General features: G+C 45.5%; 1 protein-coding gene across 2 annotated transcripts in view; it reads right to left on the bottom strand.

The window, feature by feature from the left end:
* SIDT1 (SID1 transmembrane family member 1) overlaps positions 1-13761 on the bottom strand; it is a 70627-nt gene that overhangs the window by 22853 nt on the left and 34013 nt on the right. The window lies entirely within an intron of this gene.

The raw sequence follows: 13761 nt of genomic DNA, 5'->3' as shown, positions 1-13761 counted from the left end.
TGTGTAGTATAACAATACTATGTATGTGTGCAGTATAGTGGTACCATGTATGTGTGCAGTATAGCGGTACCATGTATGTGTGCAGTATAGCGGTACTATATATGTGTACAGTATAGCTGTACTATGTTTGTGTGCAGCATAGCAGTGCTATGTATGTGTGTAGCATAGCGGTACTATGTATGCAGTATAGCTGTACCATGTATGTGTGCAGTATAGCAGTACTATGTATGTGTGCAGTATAGCAGTACTATGTATGTGTGCAGTATAGCAGTACTATGTATGTGTGCAGTATAGCAGTACTATGTATGTGTGCAGTATAGCGGTACTATGTATGTGTGCAGTATAGCGGTACTATGTATGTGTGCAGTATAACGGTACTATGTATGTGCGCAGTATAGCAGTACCATGTATGTCACAATCAGAGATACCCTAACTTTCCCTGTTTAACCCTATGAATGCCATGATCAATGCTAAATATAGGATTCAAGAAGACTAGACGTCACTTCAGGAGATGCCCGTGATGTTTAGGGCCCATACACTGTCTGCTCAGACCATAGAGAGACTATAGACGAGACCCCAGACTGTCTGACCATATATACTTAGGTATATACTATTACTACACATACTGATGTAGTGGTATACAAATACCATATTGTGCAGCCAGAACAACCGTAATAAGAGATAACATAAGCTGCGGTGTATTTCCTTTCAGGAGTCTGGGAAAGCTAGGTGACAATATAACGTAAGAGTGTAATGGATGAGGCTGCAAGGATCGCTGCGCTCCGGGGCCTGTAGGATGGATGCTCAGATAAACATCAATAAGTGGCCAAGTGGTTGCCGTGGTAACGCCGGGGGATGCTGGGATGTTCCTGGAGACTTATCGGTTGCCAGGCTGCCGGGTGTAGAGCAGGATGTCCACGGTGTCTGTTAACCCTACGTTATCTCTACATCCTGATACTTCTCGGCTGCGTCTACGTCAATCATCTGCAAACATGAATTATTTAGACTGTGACCCATTTACACAGCCAAGAGATAAGAGCAGCGCTAAATACCAGGACGGCAAATCAGTAACCGTGTAACTAACGGCACCACCGCCAACAATGACAGAGAGCGGTTCATGGAGCGCCTCCACCCTCTGGCAGAAAACTCAAGCGTCCTTGTAGCAGCCAATCAGTGTTCAGCTTTCATATTGTGCAGTTTTATAGTATTACAAACTAAACTCTGATTGATTTCTATGGATCACATACAAATATGTTCCAAAATGGATGTTTTTACAGGTGACATGAGTGGTGGGACAAAAGACGAAATATGCGTGTAAATACAAAAGGCCAGGCCCCCAGGCCAGACCCCTAAACTAATACAGACCCCAGACCAGACCTCTAAACTAATACAGACCCCAGACCAGACCCCTAATCTAAAACAGCCCCCAGGCCAGACCCCTAAACTAATACAGACCCCAGACCAGACCCCTAAACTAATACAGATCCCAGACCAGACCCCTAAACTAAAACAGACCCCAGACCAGACCCCTAAACTAATACAGACCCCAGACCAGACCCCTAATCTAAAACAGCCCCCAGGCCAACCTCTAAACTAATACAGACCCCAGGCTAGACCCCTAAACTAATACAGAGCCCAGGCCAGACCCCTAAACTAATACAGACCCCAGACCAGACCCCTAAACTAATACAGAGCCCAGACCAGACCCCTAAACTAATACAGACACCAGACCAGATCCCTAAACTAATACAGACCCCAGAGCAGACCCCTAAACTAATACAGACCCCAGACCCCTAAACTAATACAGAGCCCAGGCCAGACCCCTAAATTAATACAGAGCCCAGACCAGACCCCTAATCTAATACAGAGCCCAGGCCAGACCCCTAAACTAATACAGACCCCAGACCAGACCCCTAAACTAATATAGATCCATTAGAGACCCCTAAACTAATACAGACCCCAGACCAGACCCCTAATCTAATACACAACCCAGACCAGACCCCTAAATTAATACAGACCCCAGACCAGACCCCTAATCTAATACAGACCCCAGACCAGACCCCTAAACTAATACAGACCCCAGACCAGACCCCTAAACTAATACACAACCCAGACCAGACCCCTAAATTAATTCAGACCCCAGACCAGACCTCTAATCTAATACAGATCCCAAACCAGACCCCTAAAGTAATACAGGCCCCAAACCTGACCCCTAATCTAATATAGACCCCAGACAAGACCCCTAAACTAATACAGACCCCAGAACAGACCCCTAAACTAAAACAGACCCCAGACCCCTAAACTAATACAGACCCCCAGACCCCTAAACTAATAAAGACTCCAGACCAGACCAGACCCCTTAACTAATACAGCCACCAGGCCAGACCCCTAAATTAATACAGACCCCAGACCAGACCCCTAATCTAATACAGAGCCCAGGCCAGACCCCTAAACTAATACAGACCCCTAAACTAATACAGACCCCAGACCAGACCCCTAAACTAATACAGACCCCAGACCCCTAAACTAATACAGACCCCAGACCAGACCCCTAAACTAATACAGACCCCAGACCAGACCCCTAAACTAATACAGACCCCAGACCCCTAAACTAATACAGACCCCAGACCAGACCCCTAAACTAATACAGACCCCAGACCAGACCCCTAATCTAATACACAACCCAGACCAGACCTCTAAACTAATACAGCACCCAGGCCAGACCCCTAAATTAATACAGACCCCAGACCAGACCCCTAATCTAATACAGAGCCCAGGCCAGACCCCTAAACTAATACAGACCCCTAAACTAATACAGACCCCAGACCAGACCCCTAAACTAATACAGACCCCAGACCAGACCCCTAACCTAATACACAACCCAGACCAGACCCCTAAACTAATACAGACCCCAGACCAGACCCCTAAATTAATACAGAGCCCAGACCAGACCCCTTATCTAATACAGAGCCCAGGCCAGACCCCTAAACTAATATAGATCCATTAGAGACCCCTAAACTAATACAGACCCCAGACCAGACCCCTAATCTAATACAGACCCCAGACCAGAGCCCTAAACTAATACAGACACCAGACCCCCTAAACTAATACAAAACCCAGACCAGACCCCTTAACTAATACAGACCCCAGGCCAGACCCCTAAATTAATACAGACCCCAGACCAGACCCCAAAACTAATACAGACCCCAGACTGGAGCCCCAAACTAATACAGACACCAGACCCCCTAAACTGATAAAGACTCCAGACCAGACCCCTAAACTTATATAGACACCAGACCCCTAAACTAATACAGACCCCAGACCAGACCACTAAACTAAGGGCCCTTTTACACACACAGATATGTGACCAATTTATCTGACAGATTCTTGAAGCTGAAAGGAGGAGAAATCTCAGTCTTTCCTTTATGACCTGTTCTCTGTTTATATACTGTTCCTGGCTTTAGCTTCAAAAATCTGTCAGATAAATTGGTCACATATCTTTGTTTGTAAAAGGACCCTAATACAGAGCCCAGACGAGACCCCTCAATATATATCCTTGAAGTGGTCTATGGGAGCAGAGGAGGTGAGTTAATGGTTTCTACTGTAGTGGGCCCCAACCTCCATGTATATTAAACCATATAACTCGGCCTAACTAGAACCTCAGCACCCCCCTATAAGTACACCGCTGACTCTATGACCACCCAGGATGAAAGTTATTGTGTATTTCATGGTTTGGGGGGGGGGGGGTAGTGAACACTTAAACGGACAGTAAAACAATGCGAATCTCCTAATGGCAGCCAAACATTTAAGGACGGTTTCCTCTTTAAGTGAATGAAGTAACAGGAGGTTCCCGAATGGCAGGAATTTCCTTGTCACTCATTGATCGTCTTATCAGCGCCGGCGGAGTCCCCTTTAATTGCTTCGTAATGAGTAAAGTGCCCTGAGATCAGACAGAGATTTCCTGAACGTAATGTGGCGGTATTGATCGCCCATATCTCTGCGCCAGCCGCAGGGAGGGCACTGAGCTATCACGGTGCCAGAGAAGAGCAAGTGAGATGTCTGAATGAGAATGGTTGGGCACAAGAGCTTACACTCCGCTTATTTTTATCTGTAGGGGCCGCTGCCTTGTTATTAGGTGCTGCAAGCTGCTGATTTCAAGGTGAAAGTCTCTGAAACTGGTGTTACACCACATGGGCAATGACTAATAAGGGGGCAGCAGAGCAGCAGGGTTATGTACCCAGCACCACCTCCGATACCGGTGACAGTCAGTGCCACAACGGCATGATCAGAGCCCAGTGTACGGGGGGTGAACCCTCACCCAGAGACTGCTCTATCCTCTGTACACTGGCCAATGATTAACCAGAACACTGGGGAACATCCAGGCTGGTCAACAAGACCCGGGATGGAGACGTCTGTGCCATGTTACCCAGTTGGCAATTATATACGATGTGTGGGATGTGTCACTGACTTACCAAGGTTGCTGATAGGTTTGTAGACCGTCCACATCAGCAGCACAGATCTCTCTCCTGTATTGATGACAATAACAAGTGTTTGCCACTGGTTTATTGCCCTTTCCTCCCCCAAAAAACACATGCACACTCAGCCAAGCTAAGCATACATGACTTGCTTAGCCGCTCCATTTATTCCAGGGACCAGTCACCTCTAGTCACAGTCCACATGATTGCTGGATCGTCCATCTGGCCCTCTGCTTCCATCATTGGTCGCCTCACATCTTCCATTGTACGGGGAGATGTGCAGCACAATGAAGTGATTAGCCAATAAGCAAGTGTTACACAGGGCGAGACGGGCCCGTCCGTCTGATAATCATACGTGTTGTACCTCTACTATAAACTAAGGAAACAGTGGAGAATGCGTTAGCCCTTTAAGGGTTATGGGCCCATCCCCAGGAGCAGGTTAAGTCCCCCTTCCCCGTCACTTCCTTACTTATATCTTTTTTGCACTATAGACCTATGTCTGCAGTTTTCACTATATACAGAGACATCTATGGAGCTGGAGGGACTTGTCTGGGTTACTGACCACAACTCTGCTCCAAAAGCAGTGTTCGGACTCACATATGTATATAACTATATATTATACAGCATATACACTATACAGTGGTACCTGAACAGTAACTCCCTACTGTAGGGAGGAGATACTAGACACACACCGCAGTACAGGACATGTAGTATCACACTATACTGTAGAGAGGAGATACTAGACACACAGCAGTACAGGACATGTAGTATCACACTATACTGTAGAGAGGAGATACTAGACACACACAGCGGTACAGGACATGTAGTATCACACTATACTGTAGAGAGGAGATACTAGACACACACAGCGGTACAGGACATGTAGTATCACACTATACTGTAGAGAGGAGATACTAGACACATACAGCAGTACAAGACATGTAGTATCACACTGTACTGTAGAGAGGAGATACTAGACACACTGCAGTACAGGACATGTACTATCACGCTATACTGTGGAGGAGTTACTATACACACAGCAGTACAGAACATGTAGTATCACACTATTCTGTAGAGAGGAGATACCAGACACACACAGCAGTATAGAACATGTTGTATCACACTGTCATGTAGAGAGGAGATACCAGACACACACAGCAGTACAGGACATGTAGTATCACACTATACTGTAGAGAGGAGATACTAGACACACAGCAGTACAGGACATGTAGTATCACACTATACTGTAGAAAGGAGATACCAGACACACACAGCAGTACAGGACATGTTGTATCACACTGCCCTGTAGAGAGGAGATACTAGACACACACAGCAGTACAGAACATGTAGTATCACACTATACTGTAGAGAGGAGATAATGGACACACAGCAGTACAGGACATGTAGTATCACACTATACTGTAGAGAGGAGATACTACATGTTCTGTAATGCTGTGTGTGTCTACTATCTCCTCTCTACAGTATAGTGTGATACTACATGTCCTGTACTGCTGTGTGTGTCTGGTATCTCCTCTCTACAGTACAGTGTGACACTACATGTCCTGTACTGCGGTGTGTGTCTAGTATCTCCTCCCTACAGTATAGTATGATACTACATGTCCTGTACTGCGGTGTGTGTCTAGTATCTCCTCTCTACAGTATAGTGTGATACTACATGTCCTGTACTGCTGTTTGTCTAGTATCTCCTATCTACAGTATAGTGTGATACTACATGTCCTGTACTGCTGTGTGTCTAGTATCTCCTATCTACAGTATAGTGTGATACTACACGTCCTGTACTGCTGTGTGTGTCTGGTATCTCCTCTCTACAGTATAGTGTGATACTACATGTCCTGTACTGCTGTGTGTGTCTAGTATCTCCTCTCTACAGTATAGTGTGATACTACATGTCCTGTACTGCTGTGTGTCTAGTATCTCCTATCTACAGTATAGTGTGATACTACATGTCCTGTACTGCTGTGTGTGTCCATTATCTCCTCTCTACAGTATAGTGTGATACTACATGTCCTGTACTGCTGTGTCTTGTATCTCCTTTCTACAGTATAGTGGGATACTACATATCCTGTATTGTGGTGTGTGTCTTGTATCTCCTATCTCCTGTATATAACCATGAGGCTCATAATACGCTGTTATAGTTAAATATAGTGGATGGACAGAACAAGTAGACATTGGCTTTCTGCTCTGCTTGTCACTGTTGTGGCTGCACGCAGGATTTTGCCTCTGGCCACGAGAGATTTATTTTTTGGCGACATTACAGAATAATTTATATATATATAGGGGAGGGGGCCCCATACAGTTATTTGCTATGGGGCCCCATGTATCCTAGCTACACCCCTGTGTACTGCTGCATGTGTCTAGTGTCTTCTCTCTATAGTATAGTGTGATACTACATGTCCTCTACTGCAATGTGTGTCTAGTATCTCCTCAACAGTACAGTGTGATACTACATGTCTTGTACTGCTGTGTGTCTAGTATCTCCTCTCTACAGTACAGTGTGATACTATATGTCCTGTACTGCTGTGTGTGTCTAGTATCTCCTCTCTACAGTATAGTGTGATACTACATGTCCTGTACTGCTGTGTGTCTAGTATCTCCTCAACAGTACAGTGTGATACTACATGTCTTCTACTGCTGTATGTGTCTAGTATCTCCTCCCTACAGTATAGTGTGATATTACATGTCCTGTACTGCTGTGTGTGTCTAGTATCTCCTCTCTACAGTATAGTGTGATACTACATGTCCTGTACTGCTGTGTGTCTAGTATCTCCTCTCTACAGTATAGTATGATACTACACGTTCTGTACTGCTGTGTGTGTCTAGTATCATACTATACTGTAGAGAGGAGATACTAGACACACAGCAGTACAGGACATGTAGTATCACACTATACTGTAGAGAGGAGATACTAGACACACAGCAGTACAGGACATGTAGTATCACACTGTACTGTAGAGAGGAGATACTAGACACACACAGCAGTACAGGACATGTAGTATCACACTATACTGTAGGGAGGAGTTACTATACACACAGCAGTACAGTACATGTAGTATCACACTATATTGTGGAGGAGATACTAGACACACACACCGCAGTACAGGACATGTAGTATCATGAACAAAGAAAAAACATGTAGTATCACACTGTACTGTAGAGAGGATATACTAGACACACAGCAGTACGGGACATGTAGTATCACACTATATTGTAGAGAGGAGATACCAGACACACACACAGCAGTACAGGACATGTAGTATCACACTATACTGTGGAGGAGATACTAGACACACACAGCAGTACAGGGCATGTAGTATCACACTATATTGTAGAGAGGAGGTACCAGACACACACACAGCAGTACAGGACATGTAGTATCACACTATACTGTGGAGGAGATATCAGACACACACAGCAGTACAGCACATGTAGTATCACACTATACTGTGGATGAGATACTAGACACACACAGCAGTACAGGACATGTAGTATCACCCTATACTGGGGTTTTACCAGTATAATGGCCACTTTCACTTGTCGATCGTCTAGTTATTCACAAGTGCTGCAGACCCTGACTGCCTGTAATATTGTATGTTGAGTCTGGTCCCAACTTACAACGATCCAGAAAGGACCACGTATGTTGAAAATATTGTATCTTGAGGCTATTGTAAGTTGAGGGACCACTGTATTTCCAAACATCTACATTATAGTTATATATACACCAGCCAGATTGCTGCCTTTAGAGCAGAGCGGTGGTTGGTAACCTAGACAAGTTTCAAGAGAAGTAGACAAGTTTGCTGAGTGCATTGGAAAATAAATTTAACTTGACAAGTGCTACAAGTATACCTATATTAGTTGAGTAGATACCCCTTTAAGTGACACATTAGGCGTAGCCATGTATAGTGTCTATGTATACTTTCCCAGGCCGGGTTAGCCGCTCCTGAGATGTTTGTTAAGTGTCGGAGCGTGTCTCCTGGGCGCTGCAGCTTCTTTTGGCTCAGTGGAGAGATGGCGGTGTCAGCGACGTGGTCCCCTCCCACTACTGCCCTGCATCCCCTGTGACCATGCTTATTCTACCTCTGAAGATAATGTGCCCCTCTGAACCATGATGAGGGAAGACCCCCGGGAGGGTCATGGCTTGCTGTTCTCCTGTCCTGGTATAGTCGGACGTATCGCTGCCCTGGTAAGACAGGTGGTGTGGTGTCCAAGATGGCAGCACATTGGCAACAGGTGCCGTGTGAGATCAGGAAGTCACTACGATGTTCATTATTGCAGCGTGTTCTGCCAGTTTCCTGCTATTTGCTTTCCTATAATCTCCAGTTTATTACACACTATTATGTTTATAATGAAAAAAAAAAATCTTTCTACAAATCAGATGGTAGCAGCACAGCCGCCAAGCGCTGCCAGGATCTATGGGGCAGGATTGTGCCACCTTCATTCATCGGCAGGGGTACATTGATGCCCCCCATGATGTCCCTCCTTATGTCCCCATGAAGTCTCTCATGACATCTCTTATGACATCCCCTATGATGCCCCCTATGATGTCTCTCATGATGCCCCCCATGATGTCTCTCATGATGCCCCCCCATAATATCCCTCATGATGCCCCCCCCCCATGATGTCTATGGAAGAAAATTCTTTAGCAGAAGATGATCAACAAATCAGGATAAGAATACGGAACAAGGAGTACAACGCCGAACTTATAACAAACAGAGAATAATCCTGTGTATTACACACCTCTATCTGTGTGAATGTGGACTAACAGAACTACAGGTGCTTAGGGGTTAAATGGGTGAGGCGTGGATGATGAGAGTCTCTTAAGAACACGTTAAGTCCGTTAAACGTCACTAGATATCTGCCTTTTGTACTGATCCTGCACTAATTCCCCAGATTACAGAGAGAACCAGAGGAGACGTCATATACCGGAACACAGAACACGTCATATACCAAACCGCACAACATGTCGTATACCGGAACACAGAACACGTTGTATACCGGAACACAGAACACGTCATATACCAAACCGCACAACACGTCCTATACCGGAACACAGAACACGTCCTATACCGGAACACAGAACACGTCATATACCGGAACACAGAACACGTCATATACCGGAACGCAGAACACATCATATACTAGACCGCACAACATGTCATATACCGGACCAAACAACATATCATATTCCGGACCACATCTCATATACTGGAACACAGAACACGGCATATACCGGACCACACAAAATGTCATACACCGAAACACAGGCCATATACTGGACAACATGTCATATACCGGACCACACAACACGTCATCTACTGGACCACATGCCATATACTGGACCACACAACATGTCATATACCAGACCACATATCATAGACTGGACCAAACAACATGTCATATACAGGACCACAAAACATGTCATATACCAGATCACATATCATATACTGGACAACTTGTCATATACCGGGCCACACATGTCATATACTGGACCACACAGTACGTCATATACCAGACTGGAGAACATGTCATATATCAGACATATACTAGACCACATGTCAAATACCAAACTGCGTGTATACAACACGTCATATACCGGAACACACAACACGTCGTATACCGGAACACACAACACGTCGTATACCGGAACACAGAACACGTCCTATACCGGAACACAGAACACGTCCTATACCGGAACACAGAACACATCATATACCAAACCGCACAAGATGTCATATACCGGAACACAGAACACTTCGTATACCGGAACACAGAACACGTCGTATACCGGAACACAGAACACGTCGTATACCGGAACACGACGTATACCGGAACACACAATACGTCGTATACCGGAACACACAATACGTCGTATGCCGGAACACAGAACACGTCATATACCGGAACACAGAACACGTCATATACCGGAACACAGAACACGTCGTATACCAGAACACATCATATACCAAACCGCACAACATGTCGTATACCGGAACACAGAACATGTCATATACTGGAACACAGAACACGTCATATACCGCAACACAGAACACGTCATATACCGGAACACAGAACACGTCATATGACGGAACACAGGCCATATACTGGACAACATGTCATATACCGGACCACACAACACGTCATCTACTGGACCACATGCCATATACTGGACCACACAACATGTCATATACCAGACCACATATCATATACTGGACAACTTGTCATATACCGGGCCGCACATGTCATATACTGGACCACACAGTACGTCATATACCAGACTGGAGAACATGTCATATCTCAGACATATACTAGACCACATGTCATATACCAAACTGCGTGTATACAACACGTCATATACCGGAACACACAACACGTCGTATATATCGGAAGGCACAATACGTCGTATACCGGAACACAGAACACATCATATACCAAACCGCACAACATGTCATATACCGGAACACAGAACACGTCGTATACCGGAACACAGAACATGTCGTATACCAGAACACGTCGTATACCGGAACACAGAACACGTCCTATACCGGAACACAGAACACGTCCTTTTTCGGAACACAGAACACGTCCTATACCGGAACACAGAACACATCCTATACCGGAACACAGAACACGTCATATACCAGACCGCACAACATGTCATATACCGAACCACATGTCATATACCAGAACACAGAACACGTCATATACTGGAACACAGAACACGTCATATAACGGAACACAGAACAAATCATATACCGGAACACAGAACACATCATATACCGGAACACAGGTCATATACTGGACAACATGTCATATACCGGACCACACAACATATCATATTCCGGACCACATGTCACCGGAACACAGAACACGGCATATACCGGACCACACAAAATGTCATACACCGGAACACAGGCCATATACTGGACAACATGTCATATACCGGACCACACAACACGTCATCTACTGGACCACATGCCATATACTGGACCACACAACATGTCATATACCAGACCACATATCATAGACTGGACCACAAAACATGTCATATACCGGACCACATATCATATACTGGACAACTTGTCATATACCGGGCCGCACATGTCATATACTGGACCACACAGTACGTCATATACCAGACTGGAGAACATGTCATATATATCAGACATATACTAGACCACATGTCATATACCAAACTGCACAACATGTCATATACCGGACCACGTCATATACTCGACCGCACAACATGTGACATACCAGACCACACAACATGTCATATACTGCACCACACAACATGTCACATACCGGATCACACAACATGTCCTATCAGACAACATGTCATATACCGGAATGTATACTGGACCCAATGTCATATACCAGACTGCACAACACGTCATATACTGAACCACATGTCATATACTGGATCATAGAACACGTCATTTACCGGAACACACAACACGTCATTTACCGGAACACACAACACGTCATTTACCGGAACACACAACACGTCATTTACCGGAACACACAACACGTCATATAACGGAACACACAACACGTCAAATACCGGAACACACGTCATATACCGAACTGCACAACATGTCATATACCGAACCACATGTCATATACCGGAACACAGAACACGGCATATACCGGACCACACAAAATGTCATACACCGGAACACATGTCATATACCGGAACACAGAACACGGCATATACCGGACCACACAAAATGTCATACACCGGAACACAGGTCATATACTGGACAACATTCCATATACCAGACCACACAACATATCATATTCCGGACCACATGTCCCATACCGGAACACAGAACACGGCATATACCGGACCACACAAAATGTCATACACCGGAACACAGGTCATATACTGGACAACATTCCATATACCAGACCACACAACACGTCATCTACTGGACCATATGCCATATACTGGACCACACAACATGTCATTCCAGACCACATATCATAGACTGGACCACAAAACATGTCATATACTGGACCACACAGTACGTCATATACCAGACTGGAGAACATGTTATATATCGGACATATACTAGACCACATGTCATATAACAAACTGCACAACATGTCATATACTCGAACCCACAACATGTGACATACCGGACCACACAACATGTCATATACCAGACCACATGTCATATACTGCACCACACAACATGTCATATACCGGAATGTATACTGGACCACATGTCATATACCAGACCGCACAACACGTCATATACTGGACCACATGTCATATACTGGATTATAGAACACATCATGTACCAGACCACAGAACACGTCATATACCGGACCACAGAATACACTATATACTGGAATGCGGAACATGTCATTTACCGGACCGCACAACACGTCATATACCGGACTGCAGAATACATCATATACCAGACCGCACAACACGCGATATATCTAATACTGGAGATAAGGGGGCCTGCCTTAGTGCTAGTCTTATGGTGCCGGAATTTTTTTTATCCAGAAACTCTTCCTTCTTCCAAATCCTCTTCCCTCTTCTGTGCATCCTTCCAACTTTCTAAGGCTCCTTCTCCTTCCAGAGGCCCTTTACTGTCCCAGAAACTTTTGCACCTTGCAGGCGTCCTTTCCTACTCCAGAAGCTCTTCTTCCCTCCAGAGACTCTTTTAGAAGCTTCTACACACTCCAGTGGCCCCTTCCTTGCTTTTCTAAAAGTCCTAACTCCTTATAGCGGCATTTCCTTCTCCCAGAAGTTTTTTCTTCTCCTGTACATCCTTCCCCCTTCCCGAAGCTCTCTCTCCTTCCAGAGGCCCTTCCCTCTTCCCGAAGCTCTCTCTCCTTCCAGAGGCCCTTCCGTCTTCCAGAAGCTCTCGCTCCTTCCAGAGGCCCTTCCCTCTTCCAGAAGCTCTCGCTCCTTCCAGAGGCCCTTCCCTCTTCCAGAAGCTCTCGCTCCTTCCAGAGGCCCTTCCCTCTTCCAGAAGCTCTCGCTCCTTCCAGAGGCCCTTCCCTCTTCCAGAAGCTCTCGCTCCTTCCAGAGGCCCTTCCCTCTTCCAGAAGCTCTCGCTCCTTCCAGAGGCCCTTCCCTCTTCCAGAAGCTCTCTCTCCTTCCAGAGGCCCTTCCCTCTTCCAGAAGCTCTCTCTCCTTCCAGAGGCCCTTCCCTCTTCCAGAAGCTCTCTCTCCTTCCAGAGGCCCTTCCCTCTTCCAGAAGCTCACTCTCCTTCCAGAGGCCCTTCCATCTTCCAGAAGCTCTCTCTCCTT

Source organism: Dendropsophus ebraccatus, chromosome 11 (assembly GCF_027789765.1).
Source record: "Dendropsophus ebraccatus isolate aDenEbr1 chromosome 11, aDenEbr1.pat, whole genome shotgun sequence".
Lineage (NCBI taxonomy): Eukaryota > Metazoa > Chordata > Amphibia > Anura > Hylidae > Dendropsophus > Dendropsophus ebraccatus.
Note: the sequence above shows the minus strand (reverse complement) of the source record. Positions and strands in the feature narration are given on the sequence as shown.